Source organism: Lycium ferocissimum, unplaced genomic scaffold (assembly GCF_029784015.1).
Source record: "Lycium ferocissimum isolate CSIRO_LF1 unplaced genomic scaffold, AGI_CSIRO_Lferr_CH_V1 ctg4467, whole genome shotgun sequence".
Classification (NCBI taxonomy): Eukaryota; Viridiplantae; Streptophyta; class Magnoliopsida; order Solanales; family Solanaceae; genus Lycium; species Lycium ferocissimum.
In genome coordinates, this window is record NW_026725676.1 from 1 (window position 1) to 27,865 (window position 27,865).

General features: G+C 35.3%; 1 long non-coding RNA gene and 1 pseudogene across 1 annotated transcript; both read right to left on the reverse strand.

Moving 5' to 3' along the window:
* Positions 1–9,069: 9,069 nt before the first annotated feature.
* LOC132044414 (F-box protein At5g65850-like) lies at positions 9,070–19,695 on the reverse strand (annotated as a pseudogene).
* Positions 19,696–23,086: 3,391 nt separating this feature from the next.
* Positions 23,087–24,347, reverse strand: LOC132044413 (uncharacterized). The gene is made up of 2 exons (XR_009412180.1): positions 24,212–24,347; positions 23,087–23,484 (listed from the first exon to the last, which is right to left on the reverse strand). It is a non-coding gene; the product is annotated as an uncharacterized LOC132044413 (long non-coding RNA).
* Positions 24,348–27,865: the final 3,518 nt, after the last annotated feature.

Sequence of the window (27,865 nt, forward strand, 5' to 3'; positions counted from 1 at the left end):
ATAATAGGGAGTGGATCACGGCGTACGACTCTTCGAATTTGAAAAGTCGCTCCTCCGTGTCCTAACCTTTGATATCCTTTCGGGTGGTTTCTTCCTTGGTCATGAGTCAGGAGAGAGTGGGGCCCCCACAGTTGGCTAATTCTCCCTCGGTCAATCCATTAGATGAGCTTCTTTTCCAATGCTCAGTTATGAGCTTCCTTTCCAATGCTCTGTTGACACTTAATTTTCATCTCATAAAACGCATATTTTAATTTTCAAGTTTCCGAGTCCAAGATGGAGTAAGGATGCCCTTAAAAAATTAAATTAATTAATTAAAAAAATTAAAATCTCGAGAAAATTGCAAATTTGACGTTTAATTATTATTTTTCATAAAAATTAACAGTTACAAGAAATTACGAGTTATTTACTTTTACAAACGTGATTTGAAAAGAAGATGCCTATCCCGCTCCGTCTAACTCGGGAAAATTGTTAATTAAGACGACGTATGAATTACGGCTCATTTTGACCGCGTTTTTTCACATTTTTAAATAATGCCCGGAACTATATCAATATTAGGCTCGTTTTGAAACTAATTTTTAAATTTGCGAATTTTAAAATTTTAATTAGCCTAAATAATTATTTTTACTTAGTAATACACGTATTTATAATATATAGTTTTAATTGATTTAAATTAGGAAGGGGGGCCTCATATGCTATTTTAAAAAATAGGGGGTGAAAGCTTTAAAAAAAAAGGGGGATATGAAGTCTGTTAAAACAAACTTCACACCCACCGTCTTTCATTTAGTTACTCGACCCGCTTCTTGTTCATCTGAGGCGATTTGGGTTTTCTTTATTAGGGTTTCGCTACTGTGATATTTTCATGGTGATTTGCGGCCATTTTCGGCAAAATTCTTGAGGGCTTTTATGCCCAATCACGAATGCTCGTGATTTTCAGGTTTAATTTCCTTTGAATTTCATTGTTTCACCCTAAATTGAATCGTGTTTAGGATGTTACTCGGGTTCGCTTGTGCTTATGGTTGCCATGGGCAGGGCCTAGAGCCCTTAGCCATCTTGTGCACCATATGCATTCTATGAGGGAATCTAGGGGAAACTTCCTATATGGTTCACGGTTGAGTACAAAATTTGAGGATTTTATCCTAACTTAGTACCATTCTAACGTTGGTTGTACTATTTTTCGGCTGAATGTGTGACTCACTGTACTATCCTAGTATTTAGGGATTTATTGGATATTTTGTGTGTAATTTCTAGTACCATCCGTTGGAAATTATCTGCTTTTTGTTAAAATTGTTGAATATAGGATAAGGTAGTACATTTCTGTTAGATATAATCTGGTCCTTTCTCGAATTTGTTTTTTTTTTTTTTTTTTTTTTTTTTTTTTTTTGGTGAGATGGAAATTAGGGTATTTTGGGGGGAAATTTGTTTGGATGGAAGATATTCCTTTTTTTGTCCCTAAAGCCGGAATTGTTTGCTATAAATAGAAGGCAATTGTGCCATTTTTAAGCCAGACCTTTTTGGCTAAATATTCTAAGTATTCAGAAAATATGCAATGCTCCTACTACTCCTACACTGAAAAAAACAAAATATACTATATATATACTACCTAAATAATACAAATAGATCACTACTTTAAGAATACTATAAGATATACCTACTTATACTATTCTAATATACACATATTATACAAAGATTTAAGAAGAAAGAGGTTGTTTTAAAAGGTTTTCAAGTGTTGGTGTTTGAAAGTTGATTCAATCCCTCCATTTTGATCTTTTGGTTGCCCCAAATAAAGGTAAATCCTATTCTAATCCTTGTTCTTATTTCCAGTCATGATATGCTTTGTTTAAACCTATTTACTATTTGAAATGCCATGAATGCTTAGTCTAGTACTCAATATTGTTATTTCTGTACTTGTTTTATTATTTTAAGTTATAAAATGAGCTAAGTGCTAGATTATGTTATGCCAAATAAATATTATAACTTATAGGAGGAAATAACTGAATATGGGGGGGTCTAAGGTTTCTTAAGTTTGTTTTGAAGGTAGTCAAGTTAGATGTTTAGGACAAGATATATATATATATATATATATATATATATATATATATATATATATATATATATATATATATATATATATATATATATATATATATATATATGAAGGTAGTTTGTGTTAGATGTTTAGGACAATATATATATATATATATATATATATATATATATATATATATATATATATATATATATATATATTCCCTCCCCCAGAGCTCCCTCCTTTGCTCCCTTGGTGACTCGAACTCGCAACCTTCGGGTTGAAAGTGGAGGGCGCTTACCATATGAGCAATCCCCTCTTGTCATATAATCTATATTTGAAACTGTAATCTCATGCTTTTTTTAGCTTTGTGTTTTGAAACTGTTGTGGTTTTAGAGACTGTTTTGATAGGATAGGAATACTTAGCTATTGATTTTGAGTAAGATATAGTTGTTCTAAAATCCGGGAATTACTCCTAAGGTTTATTTCAGTTTTTAGATTCTATTTTTTTATCCCATGTAGTTGAACATGATTCTGTTAGTAGCTTAAGTTCATTGTAAAGTAGTTGGTTTATTTGATATGTTGAAAATGGTTTTAAGTTAGCAAGTTTTTTCCCTTAAACTGGTTCATGGAGTTTATTTGTAGTCTGGAATAAGGTTTCATGAAGGCTGAATATCTTGAGTTTGCTTTTTTGTTTTTTTTTGGTTGGATGATCATATCTTGTTACTACCTTTACTGTCTAAATTACTAAAATATGTTATATATAACTAGGCTAAGTGTTCAATAACTTGATTAGTGATTAATACATTTCCAGTTTCTTGTGAAAAAATGACTTCAAGGGTTTTAAGTCACTACTAGAATGTAGTTTGTAAACCTAAATCTCTGAAAATCTGTTTATGTGTTCATTTTGATTTAGAACTGAAAACTGAATGGCCATTATGACTTATTAGCCTATCCAAGTAGTTTAATAAGTTTAAAAATTGATTTGAAATGAAGCTTGTGAGATTTTGAAATCATGAAGTTGTTTATGTGAGGTCAGTTAATGAATTGGAACCTATTTCTGTGTCAAATCTACTTCTATGTGATTTTTGCTAAATGTTGTAACGCAGCTTAGAATAAGTTGTTGAATTTGAAATACTGAATCACTATTCCCTCGTATTTGTCCCTACTTGAAACTGCTTAGAACCGACAGAACTATCTCACTTAGTTAACTTTAGATGATATCTTGTAAGTTTTGGAATAACCTGAGTCTAAAAAAAAAATGCATTTTTGAAACCTCAAAGGTCTTTACACTGCTTGGATGATTTTTGACACTAGTCTAAGTTTGGACCTTAGGAGTAACCTTGCTTATTTTCATCCCTGAATCTCCTAAAATCAACTGAACTTGATTGAGAACCTAGTCAAATATGTGGAGTCTCTTTTAGGCTAAGTAGATCATGTTCTATTTGAATAATAAAAACCTGCTTTTTATACTATGTCTGAATACTAGTTCTTGCGGCTTGTTTTGGATTTAAGACTGTTTGGTTGTCTGCTTGGTCTAAGATTGAATTTGGAAATGTTGATGTATCTCTTATTTCTGAATCTTTGTGAAAACTGTGTATCAACTTCCTAAAACTGAAACTTCGAAAAGCTTTATTTGACTAAGTGTTTTTTTTTTTACTTTAGTCCATATTAATCCCTTATAAGGTGCAAGGACTTAGCTCTGGGACTTGTTTTTAGTAGCTAAAACTATTTGGCATGACACTTAGCTTCAAAAGAACTTAAGACTTTAAAAAAGGAATTTTGTGAAAATCCTGTTTGTCTTTCTTGCTGAGTTACTCTGACTTGAAGTTTGAATATTATTCATGTTTGGTTTGCTATAGGTTCTTACTTAACTTGGATGCTTAAATACTAATTTGAAAAGTTATAGTATAGGAAGATATATTGGACCTAGGATCTGCTTGGAATTGGCTTTAAATCTTGAGAATGGAGTTGGCTCACTTGCTTACCCTTCTACTTGCAACCCCCCTAAGTTATTCTAGTTTGACAAATTGAAGTTTGAATCCTATCTATCATTGAAAATATGGTTGAGGATGTATTAGTGAAGATGCTGCTAGCCTGTCTTGATATTTTGGATGATGTTCTGATCATTTGACACTATTAATTTAAAAGGAAGAAGAACTGGAAGTAACTTTGATTAGGAGTTAAGTGCTATATTTGTTCATCTGCTACCTTGCCTTTTTTTTTTTTTTTTACCTTCCAAAGTGATTTTAAGGCTTATTTTCATGCCCTATATATGACAAACTTCTACTGAAAATCCTCAAAAATTCTGTTTAACCTGGGATATTGATGAGTTAAGAGAAGATAAGAAATGAAGTGGTGAGTTCAATAATTATAAGTTTCTTATGCATTTGTCCTTTTCCCTTTCCCATTACTTGGTGATTCTGCTTATATATTCCTGTTTCTTAGAAGCCATTTAAGACCTAGGATGATTGTTATGAGACCTATACCCCCCTCCCCCCTATTTGATTATGCAAATCAGATTGAGTATTTTACTATGGATTTTTTCCTGTTATGACTATATGTGACCTCTAATTGTGCCTTAGATCATCTAAGTAGTCCTAGAAACAAGTTTGAAATTAGGACACCACTTAAGACCTTTGCAAGTGTCCTATATGATCTACTACATGTTGGAATACCCTGTGACTTACTAGACCATTTCTGTAGTCTGTCATGAGTTCTTATATTAAGCCTTTTAAACTATTTGTGCATTCTGGGAACTAACTTATGGCTAAATCATCATTTGAGACCCTCCTTTGTGGCACATTACAATCTAGCATGGCCAAAGATAACTTCTGAAATCTGTTAAGCTCAAACTTAGAAAAATTCAAAGTTTGGAGCTTTGATAAGCCTCAAACTAGCATTGTTTTTGTCATTTTGATTCTACAATAGATTAGTATTGATTGAAAGTGGCAGACCATACCTAGACTAACATATCTATGTATTTGCTCACCTTAAAAGATAAAATTTAGCTCAACCTGTAGGGAGCTTAGAAATACTTGTTTGAATTTGCTTGTTTTTTCACCCTACATTACTAATTAGCTAGCTATCCTAAAACCAAAGTCAATATAATTTTTTGTGTCCTAGCTACTGTGCACAGTGCTATTCTTATTTGTACTCCTTGTTATCCTGTCATTTCTGTATTGCTTTCACTCTGAATTTGTTGGTAGTTTATTTCTAATTTGGATGATGTAAAGCCTCGGGGAGTTTCTTTGGTCTTTTCTTTGGTAGTTAACTGTTGATGGGAATTGATCACCTAGAGATTTAATTTTGTGTTGGGACCTTTAGATTCTTAATTTCACCCTTCTAGTTCATAAACCGTATTTCATAGGTTGGGGATTTGGGTCTTGATAGTAGTAGGGTTGGTTTTGATGTTCTTCTTGATTCTAATTCCATGATTCGATATGCTTAGACTTCTTTGATCTCGAGGCTCAGCAGAAAGGAAAGTCTAAGGAGTGATTGTTGGTGTTATTACTGTTCGGCCTTCCAGGTGGGTTACGGTTTACCCTATGGTGAGACTTCATTTAGTGAAGTATATATTTAGACGATATTGTCGGAGAAAGCATGTAAACCTCCGGGTATGAAGTTGAATTGGATATTGTCATAGGTTGGGCCCTGTTGTGTGATTGGGGCTAGCCACGCCGTTGTGTTGTGACTTGATTTGTGCTATTATTGTTGGCTTGATGCCACGTGGTGATAGTAGATATTGGAGACTATTGTCATACCTTTTCATGATATTGAAGTATCTTACTTGTTGACGTTCGATATGAGGATAGTGCTCTATATAGCTTGTGTAGCCTTTTCATGATATTGTTAGCGTACCCATCTTTGGGTACTTGTGATATTCATCTGACCGTTGATGATGAGATCATGCTTACTGTTGAGTTGATTTATATAAGTCTTGATAGGGCTTATAATGTTGTGAATTCCATAGCATATTCATTGGCATTTATAGCATTGATTTAGCGTTTATGCATTCATACATGATGGAAATGGTTTGGAACTGATTAATGAAAGACTTATGGTATCTATAAGAGAAAATGTTTTAAATGCCCGATGGGAAATGGTTCTGGGTGATGTGATATTATATGATATGATTTGATAAAGATCCTCCGTGGGCAAAGATCCGAAGACCTATTACCGTTGGGCAAAGATTTGGAACGAGTGGTACATGGACTCCACGGGTCCCCCATGGGTTGTGCTGATGAAGATCCTCTGTGGGCAAAGATCCGGAGTCTCGTTACCGTTGGGGAAAGATCCGGAACATGTGGTACATGGACTTCACGGGTCCCCCATGGGTTGTGCTACCGAGACGTCGATACTTCCGTCTGGGGTACATGTGTACACAGCATTGCATTGCATCCACATGTCATACATTATTGCATTGTATTGCATTATGGCTTGTGTTGATGATCTGGAGATACACTTGTGTTATTTGGATTCGGATTGATTATATTGAGACTTGCCACACTTGGGATTAGATGCTATAACCTAGGTGATGACGTGTACTTGGTTTCTGATTTGTGTTGACTTATACTTATTGATTACCTGTTTATCTTACTTTATTTTCTGGATTATGTTAGCTAAACTTAGTCGGCCTATGATACCTACCAGTACTGTGGTTTTCTACTGACCTGTACATGCTTCATTCTTTTATGAATACAGAATTCCAAGTTGGATCTACTTCTGTTTCTCGTGGCTGATAGTCGCTCCGAGATTTGCTTAGAGTCTATAGGGTGAGAATGAGACGTCCGCCGCCTTGAAGATTCTTCTTCATTTATGTCTTATTTTCCATTCTGAGATATAATCATACTTGATGTATTATGGATATTCTAGACTTGTATATTTCTAGTTAGATGCTCTTGCATGGATTAGACCAGACTCTGGGGAGTATTTCCTTATTTCCGCTCGGTTTCTATATTATTATCGTCTGACTTACATGATTTATTCTCTTCCGCTTATTGAATTATTTATCTATATTTTTTTTACTATCATTGGGTTGAGGGTTCTCTTGCCGAGGTGGAAAATGTAATTGCCCGCACGACTTAGCTAAATTGGGTCGTGACATAAGGATATTATTTTTAAAGTATTGTATTGATTGTCCAATTTGAAATAAATTACAATTTTTGTAATTTGATTTCTATGTTATGCAATGGATGTAGTTTGGTCATCATTTCTGCATATTCAGTTCTGCATAGTTGGGTTGAATATTGTCTTAGATTGGGCCCTGTTGTGTGATTGGAGCTAGAAACCCCGTTGTGTTGTATATATTCATGTGTGTGTGTGTGTGTGTGTGTGTCTGAAATTCGTCGAAATTAAAGATGTAGACATTAAATTTCTGATTGTAAAGAAAATATTTCATAGTCTTCATATGTCAATAGAGCATATTAGTACAAACTCCATTATTGCGGATCCGCTCATGAAAGTTTGCAACCTGAAGTTTTTTTTTTTTTTTAAATGAGCCAGTAGCTTATATGGATGTCGCTGGACTCTATGATGAGCCACTTCAGTGGGAGTTAGTTGTTTTATCTATGCTTTTGACATGTTTAAGGATATTCTCTGTACAGATTAAAGTTTTATGAAATTCATGACTTTTGTATGTTTATTGGAAACTCTGAAAATAAAGTTATTGAATTTCTACTTCGATTTTGCATAAAGTGTAAAAAAGTCATTTTGGACTATTTATAGTCATAAAGGAGGACCAGTTGTAAATAGGCATGACTGAGATCAATTTTACATGCAATTTCCATGCTATGCATCCATACTTGATCTATGTCTTTGATTTTGCTAATATCGTGACCGTTAATGGGTTTAGTGACGAATATATGTTGTGAAAACCTCTTGATCCTATATTAATATAATTGATGGACCAGATTGTTTGGAGATATTTCGATTGAGATAGCGAATTCTAGTGCCTTTGTAAAGTTTTAGCTATGTACAGTTATTCAGAAACATATGTGGTCCAAATGGGAGATTGTTGGAAACTTTCTATTTAGTGGACTCACATATTTAATATAATTGTACATAGATCTGCTATCAATTAAAGAAGCCCAATTCATGATCTAATAAAGTATTAAATTTATACGGGCTATAGAAATATTTATTTATATAGTATGGAATTATAAGTGTAGAAACCTATTCTTTTAACTCTTCCAGTTATTATTATTGATGGGTCTTTCTAACTGAAGAGGCACCTCTTCTAAGAGTTGTCTCTAAAGAGTTGCGTGCGTTCAATTTAATCTGATTGTGGTCCGTGTGCCGCACACGTTACTTTCTTCTTCCCCCCATCAAAGAAAGAACTAAGAAACATTAACGTGTGAAAGCTCTGAAGATCATCAACTTACATATGAAGACTTGACTCACTGCAAAGTCGTCTCTAATGGATTAAAAGGTTAGTGTTTCTACAATTGTTCTTCGTCGTCTATCAATTTACTTGTGATTCCGGGACTACATTTCCATCAAAAGTGGTATAATTTTGTGCACACTAAAGCTTCATTTATGTATATGATTGCTCAAAAATATATGTGGTCCAAGTGGGAGATTGTTAGTATATTCATATTTTATGGACTCACATATTTAAGAATAATAGTATATATGTCTATTCTCAATTAAAGGAGTTCGCCACATTGATCTAATAAAGTGTTAATTTATTTGGGCTATAGAAATATCAGGTAATAACGTATGGGCTTCATATATGAGAAACCCAATACATTTTTCAGATATATTGATGGCCTATATCTGAAAAGGTACCTATTGTGAAAAGTCATCTCCGAAGAGTTGCCTTTCCTTATTTATAGTGTTGTGGTCCCTATGCCTTTCAACGTAACTTTTCTCTCTGCCCATCTAAGAGAAGAATATAAACAAGAGCGTGGTTAAGGCACAAAAGATCATCAACTTACTTGATTACAACAAAGTCATCTTCAATGGTTCAAAGGTTAGTGTTTCTACCATTATCTTATTCGTTGTCTATCGATTTACTTGTGATTCATGGACTATGTTTTCTATCAGATATATCCACTTAACCATTTTTCACGATCGATGACGGCTAATTTACCCTTCAACTCTATAAGCTTATAATCACCTATACTGTGATGAGATGCACTCCAAAACACAAAAACGTTGAACTTTTCGGATTTGATATCAAATGCAGCTATAACAGGTGTGTTACCCTTACAAGAGCAAATAAACCGATATATAACCCCATTAATGCAAACACCGGGCATGCAATAGCTTTGAGTCTCTCTCCATGATTCGTCTATGCCTAAAGACAAAACCCATTTTTTGCTCGAACATGCTCTGCTGACAAAAACACTTTGTACTTCTTTTTTTCAGATTCAAAATCTAATGAATAGTTAGGGAAAACATAATCCTTATTTAGGTCTCGAAGTAATATTACTTGTCTTGTACTGGGATTGAAAATTACAGCAGGTCGCACAGATAATGGTCCCCAAATGCAAAATAAACCATTAACGCAATCCAACAAAGAACCTGAATAGAGCCTTAAAGTGAAAAATGTTTGACCGATAGTTGACTTTTGGGTAAACGGACATTTTTCAAAAATTCATCGATTCTGAGAGGTCTGGATGGCCGATTATGACTTGGTGGGATGTTCAGTTTGGTTACCGACATACTCGGAAGCATTTTGGGTTATTGGTTGGAAAGTTGGTCTTGGGCCATTAGGTGTTGACCAGGTCAAATAGACCTCCATTGGGAATTCTGAGATCACGAGTGAGTCCGTAACGTATTTTATGTATGTTTACATGTCTGGTTTGCATCTGGGAGGTCTCGGGTGATTGTCGGGTTTTGGAAAAAAGTTAATGAAAAACCAACAATCTGCTGGTGTCTGATGTCTCGCTGAGGCGACGAATCGTGTGCCGCAGCGGACCCGCCTCGGCGAGGTCTGGTCCGTTGGTGCATGTTTTTTGGATTCGTGGGAATCCGCTCCAATGGACGGAGATCAGTTGGGGCGGATGCGCTATAGCGATGTGCGTGTCACGGGAGCAGTTCCACTGTAGCGGACCCCTTACTGTTGCAGTAAAAAATGTGGAAACAGATTGTATTTAAAATTAAGTAAAACCCTTCATTTCCCACTTCCACATTTATTGCTCCTATGTGTCTTTAAGGCGAATTGAAGAGGTTCTAAGTGGATTCTTCTTGGGATAAGTTTCTCTAACCACGAATTCCTTCATTTACCTTTTCTAAGCTTGAATCTATGGTAGAAAATCTAGAGAACTAAAGGAAGAGGATAGGTTTTGACCTTTACTTTATTATTTGATATTTAGTCTTCCAATATGAGATTAATTGATGGATTTGACTAATCTAAGTATCAAATTTGATGAATTAGTAAGCAATAGGTTTGAATTTTCCCCTTATAGTTGAAGAATTGAAAGATAAAAAGTTAGGGTTTATACCCAAATTATGGCTTTTGATTTAAATGATGAAATTGATCAATACTTTAGCTAATTTAGAAATTGGGGAGTAGAATTGAACTTCTAGAATGTTGGGTTACCTATTCCACCTTTGAAGTACCTGTTTTACCTTTGTGGGCCCATTTGCCCTCTTTTATTTAGTTGATTTAGATTCAAACGAATGTATAGCAATATGGATACCGTTGTTTATTGTTTCTAACTTAGAACTCGATAATGGCTAGACCTTGAGCATCCGGAGGCTCTTCGGAAGGGCAAGGCTTAGATCTGATTGTTTGTGGCTCCAGCTCGGCAGTGAGGTAGGTTACGGCTTACCTTTCGGTTAGACTTAAGTTAGCGAAGCATATGTAGAAGTTAGTTATTGATGGAGAAAGCATGTTAAGCCTTCAGTTACGAAGTTGGGATAGATATTCTTAGGTTGGTATTGTTGATGACTTTGGGGGCTTGTCGCCTCGTTTATTGTGGTTTGGCTTGTTGCCTTGTGTGTGTGGTTGGGACTTGATCTGATTTCACTTGATATTGTTGATTCGATATTGATATTGTGATATGGGTCCATGTGTGGCAGGATTGAGATTTGATTATGATTTCACTTGATATTATTGAATCGATATTGATATTGTGATATGTGTCTATATGTAGCACGATTGAGATTTGACTATGATTTACACTTGAGATTGATACATGCATATCATTCATACACGTTCTACATGATTTATTAATGTGAATTGTGGTTTGATATTAATAATCATAAGAGGGGAAGTGAAACATCCGAGGCTTCTTATTATGGGGTTTCTTTGCGTGCATATTTTGATAGCCTCGCTAAATCGCCCACTTGTACGAATTGCTTGATCATTTTGCATTCTTGTTGGGACTTTGTCCTTCTTGTTGTGGTGACTTTGTCACCGATATCGGCATGCCTCTTGATTCGGATCTTGCCCATCTTGACTTTGGATTTACATTTCATCTTGATGATGGACTTTCTTCCATTTTCGAGTATGAGAGGAAAGCCACTTTCAACATGGCTCTTGATTCTCTTGATTATTGGATGACGACCTTTCTTGATTTGGGGCTTCGGTCCATCTTGATATTGATTGTGCTTGGTATGATGGCATGATGTACATATTGGGTGAAATTTGTTATTTAACAAACTCTCTTGAATTGAATTATAAGTTTTCTTGACACTTAAGCCTTCGAATATTGATTTCGACATTTGGAAACTCTTCAAGGTTTTGATATTTGATACTTTGATATACTTGTTTACTTGATTTATTATTATCTTGTTGAGCTACCTATGACGGATAAGGGAATTGGAGAATCTAATGGCTCCAAGCCCAAAGTTTATACGCCACTAAGCTTTATGCTTAGCGATAGTTGTTTTCTATCGTAGGTAATGTTTGGGAGGAGATTTGAAGATGGCCATTTGGAGTAGACTTTTTGGGAGCCTTAGTGAAGATCACATTTGCATATGCATCTAGGTCTTGTAAAATTTTGGGGACTTGTGCATGATCCATACGTCACACTTATGTATAAAATTTTGGAGGCTTGTTGGACACAAGACCATATGCTTGTAACTTGAACTTGGTGACTTGTTTTGCTGTTTTTAGGTGTGCTTTTAACCCAAGTCATTCCATGTACTGGGTTTACATTTTGCCTTGTAATTATGTACAAAGGAAGATACTAGTTTTCTGTGATAATCGCAAGTTTGAGTTTCGGGTATCTTATGGACCTGCAGTGGTGTTGATTTGAAAATATAATTTCAAAATGAAGTTTCTTAAATGTGTTGACTATTTGAGGAGGGCGTTACCATTTTAAATTGATTCTCTAAAATTGTATTTCATCTAAGAATTTTTTTGGAGGGTATAATGGAAAAAAAATATCACACTTTCAACCCTTTTTTGCATGGGCCTATTTCCGCTATTAAATATTTTTGTGAATATATTTTGGCATAAATTTCTTCTAAACGTTGTAAGTGTGAAATTAGCTTTTGTTTCGTAAGTGGTATCCTCCCAAAGGGGATGCTACATTAAGACTCGTTTATTGTGAGGGTTTTCTTGAGAAATGGGTGAGATGGTACAGAGGGTCACTTGATCTCCATATTACAGCGTTGGGTTGCTCGGGACTCGCAAAAGGGTATTTATGCCTTATCTAGAATGATTTGTTCGAGGTATGATTGGTTTGGGAAAAGTTTCAACATCATCAAGGTTTTATGATGGTTTGCGTGACACGGGTGTACCAATGGCAGGCCAACGTTTCAACAGTGACGGTGTATTAGATGTCGATATGCTAGGACGAGTGTACATTTAGTAAGGAACATCAGATTTGGCAAAGGGATAGTGACCGTGTGTAATAAAGAAGAGAAGTTGAGAATAAGGACATGAAGGACGACTTTTGTGAGAAGCGTGTAGCGAAGTAATAAATCTTAGGGTATTTTGGTAAGAGTACTTTTGTGTTATGGGATTGTAACACCTCATACCCCTAACCAGCTTATGTTCAGGATTTGGGGACTTAGAAACCAAGACAAAAGTGTTAGAATTGAAATTACCCCTTGGAACGGATGAAGTACGGACTTACATCAAAAAATACAGCCCGTACTTTGAAGTGACGTACATTGAAGGCATACATTGAGGGGAAGAAATCAGAGAGCACTAGAAAGTGGCACCCAAGTACGGGCTGGATGTACGAGATGTATATCAAAGAACGGGACGAACTTCTGTCTCGTACTTCGTCAGGAAAATTAGTTACTCACTGGAATTTTTTCATCCAAGTACAGGCTGCAAGTACGGCCCGTACTTCAGAATACGGGATGTACCTAGTGCTCGTACTTCACCCGCGTCGTTTCATCCAAGTACGGGCTACAAGTACGGCTCGTACTTCACCCGTGTCGGCCAGAAACTATAAATACCGGGGGATAGTTTTATTTCCCCACTTTTTATTCTCTAAGCCCTAGGACGACTTGCTCTCATTCTCCATCACCAAGAACACTAAGGTAAGCAATCCTAGCCTATTCCAAATGGATTCTAACATATATTTGTGAACATTAAGCAAGGATTCATTGTTCTTAACCTAGGGTTTTCAAGAAAATCCATCTAAAGGGTTCAAGACTTAGGCTTTTGGGATTCTTCTAAAAGTTCAGACCATTCTTGCAAATTTTGGAGCATATACAGGTATGTGAAGCTAACTATCTACGTTAGGGAATGTTTATGATTCTCCCTACGCCTCATTCTTCATGCTTATCAGTGATTTGACTCAGAATACAGTTTGGCCCTAGTTTCTTGAATAGTTGTAGAACTGCTATCTTCTAAGGATGTAGTTTCATAATTCGTTCATAATTATCGTTTTGAATATCATGAACTCAGTACGTAATCTATAATCATTATAGACTTGTGTATTGACATCACATGAGTCTCAGTTAGTGTATAATCAGTTATTGGCTAAAGTTCCATAATCAGAAACCGCTATCATGCTATCAGTTATAGCTCAATCTAAGTATCATAAATTGCGAAATGTTGATCACCTGTATCCGTATTTTTGGGCCCTAGGCCACAGTTTATATTTACAGTTATACAAGTGGTTTTTCATTCGGAACGAGGGAGAGCACATTTTAGTTCGGTTTATAGTTATCCGAGTTTTAGTTCCTTACCTCCAAATGTCTTGATGTCCTTTTTTAGTTCGGTTGACAATACGGTTATCAATTTCGATTTCGGCTTTTAGTCTTTCCTTCTTCCATCTTCTTTATATTACCTTGATGTGTTACAATTCAAATGTCATTTAATATATTTTTGATGTCCTTTTTTATTTCTTGGGGGTTGCATCGCTCATAGGTTGACGATCCAACTAGCTGGTTCGGGAAATTTGACAAAGGTATTAGAGCACTAGGTTCAAGTGCCTTAAGGAATCTATGAAGCCGTGTTTAGTGGGGTCGCCTTTATATGTTTGAGGGCTCCACACATATAAACTTGGATTTGACTCCCGGTTAGAGTTCCTCCGACCGTATTCGGGGGTCGCGCGGGGTTATCCCCTTCGGTAGGCGAACTCTCTTTAGTCTTTCAAGGACGAATTTTACTTGGGAATAATAGCGAACATTATAATATATTCTAAACTTTCGATAAGGTATTCTTTAGAGGCTTCATAGACATAGTCTAGTTAGTCATATATTAGCAAACCTTGATGTGTTAGCCTTGTTGGCATTGATTTTAGATGTTTTAGACTTAACTAGTATTTCCACATTTAATATATTTTAGCTAGACTTTTTAGTAGATCATAATCATAGAAATGTTAGTTTTATTTCCAAAATAATAATATATATATATATATATATATATATATATATATATATATATATATATATATTTGATATCCATGTACCCACACATGATTACGAGCCTCCAACCTATGGGTTCACTCAATCATGACTACATACGTATATATATATATATATATATATATATATATATGCGAATAATCAATGGCACCAATGGAGCTGTCGTGTTACGCCTAGGCCATGGTTCGGGGGTGACAAAGCTTGGTATTAGAGTACTAGGTTCAAGTGTCTTAAGGAATCTATGAAGCCGTGTTTAGTGGGGTCGCCTTTATATGTTTGAGGGCTCCACACATATAAACAGTTGACCACCAAAACATTCAAGATTTAGTTCACTTCTTTCATACTCTAGTTCATGCAGTTAGAGTAGTACTTTTGGGATGTCACGACCGTATTCGGGGTCGCGCGGGGACCTACCTTTCCTCGCCTTGAAGGAACAAACATAAGGTGAGTGTGTAGCGAACTCTCTATGGCTTCAATTAACAATCCGTTAATAAGGACGAATCATTTAAACCAAGAGATACTTAGGAATAACGATTCATGGAACATTATAATATATTCAATAAACTCAAGATTCGATAAGATTACAACCGTTTTAATGTTTACGGACTCGATTCGACTTCCAAAAATCGACGTTTGGCTTTTCACAATTTCATCCCAATTCTCCATAATTTATGACTAAAGACTAGTACAAGAGCGACTAATGATTTATAACGTATTACATCAACATATTCATTCTAAGACTCAACCTCGACCCATTTCACATACTCTTCTACAATTCATGAGTCTTAACTTATAAAATGAGGTAGGAGGAGGAATAAGCTTAGAATAGTGGCTCACGGATTTCTTGATGTGGATTTCTAATGGGTTTCCTTCACATTCTCTTGATTTCTTGTTGTTGATCCTTGATTTCTATTGTTTTCTCATGGATGAAATGTCTGGAACTCTCTCAGGTTTCTTGAATGGTGGAGGTATGAGATGAAATGCAATGAAAAATGGTCCCTTATATAAAATACACGCGTCGATTGAAATATACGGTATCATAGGCCGTATGTTGGACCATATGGTTAGAATATGTTATTCTTGGCTGGATCGGTGGACATACGGTCCGTGGGCCCCAAGAATTCACGGTATAAACATGATAACAACCTTAACACTTGTTCTATCTACCACACACTATGTCATTAGGACATTATACCTTTTAATAATTAACTCACCTTTCCTTAATAACTTTCTCTCTTCATCCGAATGTCTTTGGAAATCTAGAGTAACAATCTCGCAAACTATACATCATATCATTAAACGGAAATTTTCGTTCGTTTTAGTCTAGTAGTCAACTCATCATTAAGACACCCGTTATTCTACATCACATAGAGACCAACATATAACTAATCTTACGGACGGTCTATGGGATACTTCAACAAATTCAATCAATAAATCCAGATCTAAGTACACATCACTGCCTAAGTAAAGCATCTAATCCCAAATGTGCCAAGTCTGAATATATCAAGTTCGAATCCAACACCACAAGTACAACACCAACATCTCAAAATCAAATCATAGTGCAATGCAATGCAATAGTGTATGAATCCAATGCAATGCAATAGTGTATGAATGCAATGTAATGCCATGCAAATGTTGTGTACACATGTACTTTGGACGAAAATATAGACGTCTTGGTAGCACAACCCAGTGTGACTCGCGAAATCTAAGTGTCACCCATCCCGAATTTTTGCCCAACAGACAAACGGGACCTCGGATCTTTGCCCACGGGGGATTCTCACCGGCACCACTCTAGGGGACCCGTGGAGTCTATACACTATCAACGATTTCGGAACTAACATCGGATATCGGCCATGGAATCAACGACTCCGGGATGAACATCGGACTCTCACGTCACTCAAGTAAAAGAGTTTTCTCAAATATCAATTTCACTCAATCAACGATTTCGGGATGAACATCGGACTCTCACGTCACTGAAGTAAAACTGAGCCCAGCTCATCAAGTGTTTCATCAAATGTCATCAATATCTCAACAGTGTATCATGAAAATGAGAGTGCGTGCAATGCATGAATCACATCAATAATCATGCTCAATATCACAAGTACCAACTATCGGGTATGCCAACAATATATCCGAATCACAAATACCAACAGTGGGTATGCCAACAATATATCTGAATCACAAATACCAACAATGGGTATGCTAACAATATATCCGAATCACAAATACCAACAGTGAGTATGCCAACAATATATCCGAATCACAAATACCAACAGTGGGTATGCCAACAATATATCCGAATCACAAATACCAACAGTGGGTAATACAATATATCCGAATCACAAATACCAACAGTGGGTATGCCAACAATATATCCGAGTCACAAATACCAACAGTGTGTATGCCAACAATATCGTAATCAAGACGATAACAGAATCCAATATTTATCAATAACTCATGGCATCAAGCTGGCACAATAGAAAAATCAAATCACAACACAATGGGGTGACTAGTCCCAAACACATAACAAGATAATCGAATCGATGTACATTATTACCACTTCCCTAAGTCAGCCTATTAGCTTAGAACAAATAATCTCACCCTACATTCACAATCATTCGTCACAACCCAATCTAGGACTCAGTCACAATCGTTGGTGCATTTTATCTTCCATTTATCAACTAGATTCACTATTAATGGTATAACACAATTAACCACATATTACGGAATTTGCCATCGTGAGACACAGATAAATTATGTACCATCCACTACTCCCAAGTCACATAAAATCCACCAATATTCAAGAAACCACACCAAACAACCTAAGGAGTCTACAGGCCACAAGCCCGAACACACAAATCACACAACAATACCATCCTAAGGTTCCATCCTAAATCTCTAATTCCTACACATGCATTCTCCGTTCCTTCTACTACACGAATATATGAAACTAACCGGAGTCTATCGAAAGGGAAGCCATAACCTACTTGGCAGTCGAACAGTTGCCACGAACCCACACGTTGCCGTGTCTTTCGAAGTGTCTACAAGTAATCAAAATCTGTCACATATGAATTCTATGTAAGAAACCATGAATAATGATACCCATATTGGCTACCTTCTATTCGGGTCAAATTCCAACCCTTAATTTAGGAAAAATGGGTCTCACGGGCAAAACGGGAATTTTATGACCAAAATACTAAATTCAATACCAAAAGGTCAAAACCCATTACTTTAATCATAGGAATACTCAATTAATCCTTAAAATCATCATTAATATGAAAACCCCCAAATTTGGGTCTAAGAACCCTAACTTTAATTCATGAAAATCAACTCTAGAATCGAAGATTAATGATTAACAAGCCTAAATATGACATTATCTAGCATGAACAACAACATTTAACCATTACTTTGGAATCCAAATCGTTTTTAAAAACCTTTTATGAAAAACCCCATAAACCCTCTTTAATCTTAAGCTTCTAGGAATTTCTAGCATGGATTCTTACTTAGGAAAGAAAATGGAAGAGATTAGGATTAGGGAACTTACTTCCAAGAGAAATCTGACCATAAACCCCTCAAGTCGCCTCCAAGGTGGTAAGAAAATATAATAGAAGTTATGGGAGGAAATAAGAGTTTTATAAAGTTTTTAAATAGAAAATTTGGCCCGTCGGCCGCTCCAGTTGTTCGACCAGCACTGCCGCGCGACCACTCCGGCGGTTCTGCCAGTGCTGCTGCGTGACCGCTCCAGCAGTTCGGCCAGCGCTCCAGCTGTTCCGCCGCGCTTTCGCGCGCGCTTTGGAGCCAAAGCGATCACCAGACACCAGATTTTTCTGGTGTCTTCCAAACTTGAAATTAACCATCCCGGAACCTCCTGGACACAAACCAAATATGCAGATATACATAAAAATGTGCTATGAACGTACTTGTAGCCTCGGAATTCCCATCAGAGGTCTCCTTGACCGAGTCAACCCCTGATACCTTTAAACTAACTTTCTAACCCAGGTCTCAAAATGCACCCGAGTGCATTGGGAACCGAAATGAATATGCACACAAGTTCTAAATGACCATTCGGACCTCTCGGAATCAACGAATTTTCAAAAAATGTCCGTTTACTCAAAAGTCAACTTTGAGCCAACTCATTTTCACTTAAAGCCCAATTTTTCTAGAAAACATTCTAAAGCCCACAATGATACCTAGGAAGTCATGCCAACTATCTTTCCGGGTCAAAATAGTTCTAACGAGACTCAGGAACGGGTCAACGAGGGAAAAAACGGAATAATCACGGTAACGACAAAACGGATCGTTACATCAGATACCAATTAAACAATCGCTCGTCCTCGAGCGAAGAACGAGAGCAGGACAAGCTTACGGTAACCAAGCAAATCATATCACAACCAACAGGAAGCTCTTTCAACATGATGCAAACCCAAACTACGCACTCAGCCAAAAGACCCAATTACCATGCCTCTAAAACACACAACGAATCTCACATAGATAAAAAAAATAGCACGACTCTTTAGACATAACTAAACATAAACATTTCGAACTGGTAAGATATTCTGAGCTAGCTAATCCTTTTGTTTCACCTTTTTTTTTTTTTTCAAGTCGTTCCTTCAATCACAATTTCTTAGAAATACACAATACAAACCGAAACCAGGACTTACTCTTCCCAAAAGAGAATCCTAAATCCTCTAGAAAACTCTAAGCTATTTCATCGAAACTTATCTTTCTCATAGCCAACTTGGTCAGTCTTAAGTCTTCTTAACTCTTCAACTCACTTACCTAGTTACATACCATCTAGTACCGCGTAGAGCAAGATTTGCCAACATCCAGTGATCAGAACGGAGCCTTATCACAATCCTAGAATCTCTTCGAAGCACAACCATTATCATTACAACCCATTGTACTAACCGAAAGGCTGACTCTGGTGAGACTACTACTAATAACAAACCTCAAAAATCAGGCGTTCCCAAGGGCTACTAATAACAAACCTCAAAAATCAGGTGTTCCTTATCACATCCATTAAACTGATTTACTTGGAACCCATAAGTTCCTTTGGAGTTACAAACTCGATCTAACCATTTCCATTCAAACCATAATGACTCACAATGAACGCACCATTTCAGAATATATCAGCAACCACACAAATTGATTCCAAGATCCGGAACCCATCACATTCTTACCGCGCATAGCAAACCATAAGTTACCGCTCTCTGCTCTAAAAGCTGACACTTATCCAAATTGTTCTCAAGGTACCGGATAACTAAATCTTGCGAATGCAATTTCAACTGTTCTCTTTTTTAGGGTAAACACTGCATTCATTTGAATTCACCAGAAAATGTGTATATGCAATTGACAACTCTAAAATTGATTGAAAATGACTAGGTGACCTTCCTGGAATTGTTTAATCCAAAGCACCAGTAGTAAATTTTTCTTTGCTTACTTTGTGATATATATACCTCATCAAGATTACTGAATAGAGGAACAAAGCAAAGATTTCTTGATTTTTTCTCTACAATTAAATTCAGCCTAAATATTAGTTAACTATCTCCTAGGGCCTATTCGGCTGATAAATAGAAATTAGACACAAATTGAATCCTTAGATCATTTAATCAACTTGTTAACTGGTCGAGTATTCTTTCTCATATTATCGAACTACAAACTACAGTTTCTCATATTTTTATCGAACTACATGAATGAGACGATATGTTCCATCCTATATATTCTCCCTTAAATCACTAAATTATTCAGACTTAGGAAAAGCCATTAATTCCATTGGCAAAATTGAGGAATTCAAACCAAAACATAATCCTGGATTGATTTAGGCAATAATCAGTTGCAAGGTCTTATTCCAGAGTCACTCGTACACCATAGCATTTCATAAAATGCCAAAGGGTCAAAACAAAAACCCAACAAAGCAAAAAGTTTCAAACTTATTTTTTGCCGCAAAAATTAGCAAGAGAATAAAAAAGGAGATAGTTTTGAGTACCAAGATTCAGCCTTTTTATTTTCAAATTAAGTAACTCAAAAAACATCTCATAATACTATCAAAGAAGACATAAAGTTAGGTCATTTGTAAGTAGAGGATGAAGTAAGGAAAAAAAAAAAGGTTACCTTTAAACTACAAATTGTTAAATTTTAACCAAATGGGGTTTCTCTACTATACTTTTGAAACTTAAAAAAATCCCTTTTTGGTCCAGTGATTTCACTTGGGTCAGCGGAAATTTCCTTCACTATGCCGGTAATATGTGCATACCCAATTTAAAAAGTTTGTCCGAAAGTAGTACAGTATTTTTTATTTGAAGAGTATTTTACGTATTTTTTTAATTATATAAATTTTATTTCAAGAAGAAAAAGAAGTCTATATGTTAACTTATTCCGAAAACTAAAAATGACCTTCATTTACTAATTTTCTTTGGGAGGAAAATGCACAATTAACGGGCCTAAGATCAGATGTTGTCGATAGACAACGAGTCAATATACATATACTATACTTACCGGTCCTGATAGATGAGTACGCTTTTTGAATATTCTTCATTTTTATTTTTTATTAAAAATGGATTTATCTTGACTAATACATTAAAAAAAAAAAAAAATCAAGGATGATCACTGAACTTTATCTACTAATAACATTAGAATCATAAAACTATTCTATAGTAACTAAAGAGGAAGACTAATTTACAAACATTGATCAGTTTCATCATCATTACTCCTTTAGTCCCAATTTATATGATACCATTTAACTTGACACGAAGTTTAAGAAAGAAAGATTTTTTTTTAAAATTTGTGGTCCGAAACAAGCCTTAAATAATTGTGTGGCTGTAAATCATCTCATAAAGTTAAATTATTTCAAAATATAAAAAGATGTCATTCTTTTTTAGACAAACTAAAAAGGAAAATGTCCATTCAGTTGCATTCACTTCTGAAAATCCTTCATAGCTTTAATAGTCCCTCGGCTAGGCTTAGCAATTTTGCAAATCGCTTTCACTTAAGAAAGGCTCCATTAAAATTAATTTGGATCAAGAAGATTATTTATACCACATTTTGTACCTGTAGCGAACAGTCAAAAAGGGTAAATACTTACTTGCATTTGAGGTTTACTCCACACTATTTAGTTTACTATATTAAGTCAAAAATTAAGGTTAGAATGTCTATTAATTAATTATATATCTCGCACAAAATTATAATCAAGTTCCAAGTGGAGGTGTACAAAGCAAACCGACAAACCGCACTTTTGACTAGTGGTTTGGTTTGACTTGGTTTGGTTTTAAAAAGAAAAACCCGAACACTATTGGTTTGTTTTGATTTTAACTAAAAAAAGTCAAACCGAATCAAACTAACCCGACATTACATTTATAAAATTTTCAAACATATTTTATACATAAAAATATTTATTTATAATGTCATTTATAAATATTTCTTTAACTTTTTCATAGTTTTTTGTCTTTTAACATATTATTTCAAGCTTGAAATTAGAATTTTGAATAGTCCAATAAGTTTTATAGCCCAATGATATTAGTAACTCAAATAAAACTCAATAAAAATCAAATCAATACTAATGCTAACAAAAGTAATTCATATCTAACACTGGAATGACAATAATGTTGATATCTATTCTTTAGTTTTATATTAGTTTAGAATGTGAAAATACATAACTTAATTCTATTTTTTTCTTTAATATCTAGTCATGTAATTAATTCTTATTAGCCGTACTTATTTTAGCATGACTTAGTACTTTAAGATTATGATCATTTTCTACATGCCTTATAAATTAGCCGTATTTAATGTAGCATGACTTAGTATTTTTAGATTAGGATCATTTTATTTTATGCAATTTCATTAATTTTTTTCGTTGAATATTTTAGTACAATGTCATCTCTCATCTCACATTTTGTGTTATTTTCTTAGTAGATATCTTAATTAGATAGTCTTATCTTACTAGGACTAAATAAATATTTGAAGTACAAGTTATATGTTTTATATGAAGACTTTACCGGAAAAAATCCGAAAAACCCCAGTAACCCGAAAAATTCGAGAAAACCCAAGGCTGAAAAATCCGACTTTTGTTGGTTTGGTTTGGTTTATAGATTTAAAAACCCGATGCAATTGGTTTGGTTTGGTCTTTAAAAAACCCAAACCAACTCGGTCCATGTACACCCCTAGTTCCAAGTTCAAGATGACATATATTCCTCACATGTAGTACTTATAACTTTAATTTAGTCATATTTCTTGTTATATGAAGAAAAAAGAAATTTTTATCACATTGACCATAATATCTCCAGTCAACTCAATCAGAATTATAACGATTTCGATTACTTCACTTCTCATGAGTTGTCACCAAATAAAACTTGAGTACATGACTTCCAAGCAGAAAACGTACAATATGCAATTATACAAACACAAATGAGTATGTAGTACCATATATACTTTCTCACAATCACTCCAATTCTAGTGAAATGGTAGTGACTTTATTCAAGATCACAACATGGAGTATTATATATATTAGACATTCATACAAGCGACGTAGCAGCGGCAAGCACTTCTAACACAACGACCATAGCGTGTCCTCTCTAACCTTTGGCACACGTTGTTGCATCTACTGCTAACGCAACGACCGCTATATAACCTGCTCTTAACTGGGCAAATACCAACTTTTCCCTCAGCCACTTGCATCTCTACATAGAGAAAAAAAAAAAAAAAAAAACTTATCATTTTTGTTAAAATTATATATTGGAATTCATGAAATATATATACCATAATTTTCTTCTCAAAGAAAGAACACATGCAGGGGCGGAGGGAGGAAGGGCCAAGGGGTTCCGAACCCCCCTTCGGTGGAAAATTACACTGTTTCTATATGGTTAAAATTATCTTTTATGTATATATAGTCGACGTTGAACCCTCTTTTGCTTCTTCGTGTGTTTACTTTTTCATATTTTGAATCCCTTAGTTAAAATCCTGGCTCTGCCACTAACACATGGATGTATAAAATGATAATTTCTTTTTCGTAGAACCACTGATCCAGTATTTTGGATTTGCGTTGTCTAAGGAGAAATACTATACCAAGATTTTTTTTTTTCATTTCTATGGAGCAAAGATATATACCAACTTCGACCCCGGAGAAAGTTAAAATCAAAGTGCAATTTTTACTAGATCCAGTGATACTTTGTTGGAAATTGATACAGTAAGCAAATGTAATGAGAATGAGATTTTCTCATTTCTCCCAAAATTTAATCATATATCGGGGTATATGTGTAGTCCCCCCTATGTCTTTTGTATTTTGTTTGTTGTTTCAATAAACTCTGCAACCATGTGGTTGGATTTCTTTTTTAAAAAAAAATGGAGCAAAACCCAAGATATATATGGAAAATCCACGAATAAAAAGGAAATGAACGAAATACGAACCATTGGAAGCAATGAGGAGGAAACAGAAGAAGAGAGCAAGGAAAGTTGTGTAGCTTATTACTGGCTTTGCCATATCTCTGTAATTTGGATAGAATATGACCTATTTCTATATTTTGTGAAGTGCTGTGTATGCCAAAATTAGTTGTATTAATATAATGGTTTATAAGTCAACGGAATTTAAATTAACTGTTTAGTCTCTTCTTCCAATGAAATTAGCTGTACGTAAGTGGTTTGCTCTTCAAAGAAGAAACGAATATGCTCTAATTAACGATCTTTCTTTATGTCATGAAGATCGGAATGAATTTGGATAATATACAAGATAGATATCTGGTTAAGTTTTTACAAAAGCCTCTTTCTTTAATTTATTTTTGTATAAGATAACATAATTTAGGTAACAAACTGTGGTTTTGGTGATTTGGTTGACGCACGACAATTGTACTTCTTTAGCAGCGTGCATGCGACAAGTCAAGAAGAATGGCTTACGGGCTTCCAAATTAACAAGCTTACGAAAATATATTGCATTGACACCTTAAGTAAATTTTAATTGCAAAAAGAAAAAAGAAAAAGAAGAATAATAATGTATTAGATGCACGACATGACAAAGTTTACATGGTAATCGTGCTTCGGAGCCAAATATGACTTTAACCTAAATGACAAAATTGTGAGATCTGTTTGGCCAAAATGTACAATATGTATCATATGTTTAGTGTGTGACAAATTCAGCAGAACTAAATTATAATCTACACAATTAACCAACATCTTACAAATTTCCATAAATTTTTAAATGAGAGAGGTCACTCCCTTTTAGAATTGTGGTAATTTGTACTAAGTTTAAAGCTAAATATACTTTATTTTCCAATTACTTAGTTATATTATACGAGTAGTAGGATTTAGCTTGTTACTTATGTAAGGATATCCGAGTAATATTTGTTCTAAATATTACTGGTTATTCACTCCCAATTGCCTTTTAAATTATTGGAGCTCGGCTTCTGTCCGTCAACTGTACATTGCGACAGCCTTAAATTTGGTAAAATAAAATATGGGACAGCTGTATTTTCTCTTCTTTAATTTAAACTAGAACTTAAATTTGCGACAGCCTTAATTTATCACTACTTAAAAATGTGGGACAGCTGTATTTTTCTTTCTTCACGTTATTAAACAAGTAACTTACATAAGCGTAGGGATAGGGATGGCAATCGGGTAGGTTAGGGCGGGTTAGGACAGGGCAAGCCTCGCCCTATTAAGGTTTCGGCATCGCCCGCCCCCGTCCCGTTTAGCTTTTCCAAAAAAAATTGCCCGCCCCGCCCCGCCCCGCTGCCCCCGCCCCCCCCGCCCTGCCCCATTTATGTTATCTGCCCTTTCTCCTCTTTATTTCCACTTTGCAGCATGTAATTTTTTTTTTTAACTTCTTTTGATATATTTTTTAGCACTAATACTGCAATTGCTATTCTTCAATGCGATTTATTGACTTTGTAAATACTATTTTTCCAACTTGGCCTACATTTTTTTAATTTATAAATACCATTTTTTCACTTTATAAATACCATTTTTTCCTACAACTTGCTCTTCATTTAAACATTTAGTACAGTTTAAATGCAATTTGCGACAAGTTATTAACGATGAGAGCTCAACCGGTTTAAAATACAAAACACACAACAATTAGCCAACGAGCAAATGCTCGAAGCCAACATGCCACGGACCACTAAAGTGCGGTAATCGGTGTTCCAATAATTCCATATCAACAACCTTAACAAAACAAGATTTTACTCGTATACTTTAGGAATTAGAAATTCCCAAGTCAAGTTTACGGTGAAATACACTTACCGAAATGGACAAGTACCTAATATTCCGGAAAGTTAAATCAATCATCCACAAAATATGTGCTAGATACCTGTGGCCGTGTCATCGACTTCTTAGGAGGAAACATATTCCCTAAATAGAAAAGTTACCTAAGTACTACAAGAACAGAAGCTTCATACCAATTACCTAAGTACAAGAACAGTAGCTTCATACCAACTACCTAAGTACTCACTCACTTTTAACAAGCCAATTTTTCATCATCAACTGCATCACCTATTTTATACCAATTACCTAAGTACTACAAGAACAGTAGCTTTATAACAAAAACAATAATAAGGCCACAGAAACCTCACAATCAAATTCTATGTTAGTATCACTATCCTATTAAAAACATCAGAAAGCTAAAAGACATAGCAAAAGAAAACAACTGTAGTTCATGGCTCTTCTTTTTCATCAAGCAATGTTCGGTATGAAACTTGACTCCGTCTCTTCCTCTTCATCAAGCAGCGTTGGACATGAAACTTTATCGATTGTTGAAGTCAAACCTAAAAAGAGAAACATAATAGTTCAGTCTATCGATGTACTATTTAGAACTTGAACACTATTAATAAAAATGAGAAATAACATACCATTTATTTCATTCCATAACCACGTGCGAGCACACATTAAAGCTTCCAAAGTAGTAGGATGCAATCTACTGCGATGCGGACTAATTAACCTCCCACTAGTGCTAAATGTCGATTCAGAAGCAATAGTAGACACAGGAATGGCTAAGAGATCACGAGCCATCTTTTGCAAAGTAAGAAATTTCAATCCATTTGTCTTCCACCAACTCAAATTGTCAAATGATGGGGTCCGAGGCGACAAGCTTTCTTCTAAATATAAATCCAACTCGGATCTTGTCTCCATTGTAGCTCTACTCGAAGCAACAAATCTATCAAAACTCGATAGTCGATCACCTTCAGCTAGATTAGAGAATTCACTAGAGCTAGATGCTTCAAACGACTCCCGTGGAGCAGATAATCTACTCTTATAATCTTGAAAGAGATCATAACAATGAGACCGGATTTCTTGAATTTTAGTTGAAGTATCTTCACCATAGATTTGTGGAAGAAAGTACTCTACCAACTTCATCTTATATCTTGGATCAAAGATTGCAGCGACACCCATTAAAACATGCATTTCATCCCAATATTTTTTAAACTTCAACAACATCGCAGATGCCATAGATCTAATCAGAGGATTAAAGCTCTTCACCCAATCTTCCAAGTCTATCTTAATTTCACAAACTTTTGTAAAGTATTGATTGGAAGTTGGATATTGAGTTCCGAAAATTGTTCAGTGATATAGTAAAAAATTTTGAGCTTACCACAAACATCTTCTGCATCACTCCATTGCTCTTCGGTTGGATAAGACTTATAATTTGTGTCAGTTAGACTCAACTTCTTAAACACTTCTTTGTATTCCAGGGCTGTTCTCAACATTAGATAAGTAGAGTTCAACGGGTAGGACAATCGTTCTCCAACTTCTTCTTACAAGAACGATGTAGCGGACGTGCGGCTTCTTCGAATCTCTCAATTACGCCACCGATCCAATCAATACAAGACACTATCACGTACTTTGCCAATACCATCTCCTATCACTTTTAACCCTTCTTGTACAATCAAATTCAGGATGTGTGCGGCACAACGCACATGAAACAGTCGCCAGACAAGAACAAATCTCTTTTATTAAGTTTCTCTTCCAATAAGGTTTTCATCATTGCATTGTTGGTACTAGAATTATCAACTGTGATAGTTGATATTCGTCGCTCAAGATTCCAATCAAACAAACAATTAACCAAAGCACCACACA